Source organism: Octopus bimaculoides, unplaced genomic scaffold (genome assembly GCF_001194135.2).
Source record: "Octopus bimaculoides isolate UCB-OBI-ISO-001 unplaced genomic scaffold, ASM119413v2 Scaffold_251192, whole genome shotgun sequence".
In the NCBI taxonomy this organism is placed as follows: domain Eukaryota; kingdom Metazoa; phylum Mollusca; class Cephalopoda; order Octopoda; family Octopodidae; genus Octopus; species Octopus bimaculoides.
In genome coordinates, this window is record NW_026382889.1 from 9,516 (window position 1) to 10,602 (window position 1,087).

At 35.0% G+C, this 1,087-nt stretch overlaps 1 protein-coding gene across 1 annotated transcript in view; it reads right to left on the bottom strand.

Annotated features, from left to right (window-relative positions):
* The window catches only part of LOC106882967 (rho GTPase-activating protein gacZ), a gene marked incomplete at its 3' end in the record, with an annotated part of 10,134 nt that overhangs the window by 7,471 nt on the left and 1,576 nt on the right, over positions 1-1,087 (bottom strand). The gene's annotated exons all lie outside the window — the stretch shown is intronic.

Here is a 1,087-nt window from a genome sequence, read left to right on the forward strand (position 1 = left end):
CTTATTTCGATAATTTCAACCAATCACTGACAAGTATTCAGTTGTTTACATTTATTCCTTGGCTGATTAAGCGATGTAAAGCGTATTTAATCTCCATACCTTCGTTTTATTTGCTTTTTTCATTTAAAATTTGCTTTAACCCTAACCCTAACCCTAGGGTTAATTGTTTCAGAATCGTTTGTTTATGTAGTCGGCACTTAATGTATATCGGCTGAATGGACGTCAGTGATTGGTTGAAATTACAGAAATACGACAACTTTAACATGGAATAATTTATGGATTTCTTTTTTTTTTAAGAGAAAAAGATGTTTTATATGACACATTCTACCAGTGTTCCAAGTTTCAAAGTGTTTCGTTAATGAAAAATGTGGCCCCCGTTTTAAAAAAGATCCCAATCAATTTTTAGCATTTGTTTTCTATAATAAACAGAAAAAGTTACTGCGATGGTGAGGATAAAGGACTGCAAAAACTTGAAAGAAATGAAGCCAGCATGCTTTGCTGGACGAGTAATGTCAGTGTGCATATATGACAGAGTATAAGTGATTTGAGGGAAAAAACTGGGTATACGTAGCATCGGATGTAGTGTGTAAGAGAGAAGACTGTGCTGGTATGGCCTTGTAATGTGTATGAATGAGGACAGTTGCATCAAAAGGTGCCAATCTGTAATTGTAGAGGGAACATGTGGAAGGAGTAAACCTAGAAAGATATGGACTGAAGTGGTGAGAAAGGATGTATGAATGTTGGTACTCACATTTTTTTTTTTTTTTCTAAAATTTCTATGGATTTCTGTTTTTGATAAAAGAGATTAGGATTTTGCTCAAAAAACACATTATCGAAAAAGGTTTTTAAAAATATCCTTTCAAAAATACGGTGATGAATATGGTTTCACTATGGAAAAAAGTTAACGGCGATTTAGCTGTTGTTTTTAGCACATCTCCACCGTTGAGATTTTTTTTAAACTAAGGGTGACCCGAGATTCGAACAAAAATCGGTGACCCTGAACCACCACAAAAACTGACGACCTCGTACTCACCGTCGTAATAAATGTTCACGCTCGACAGCTAATGCCGAAAAAATCAAATACACC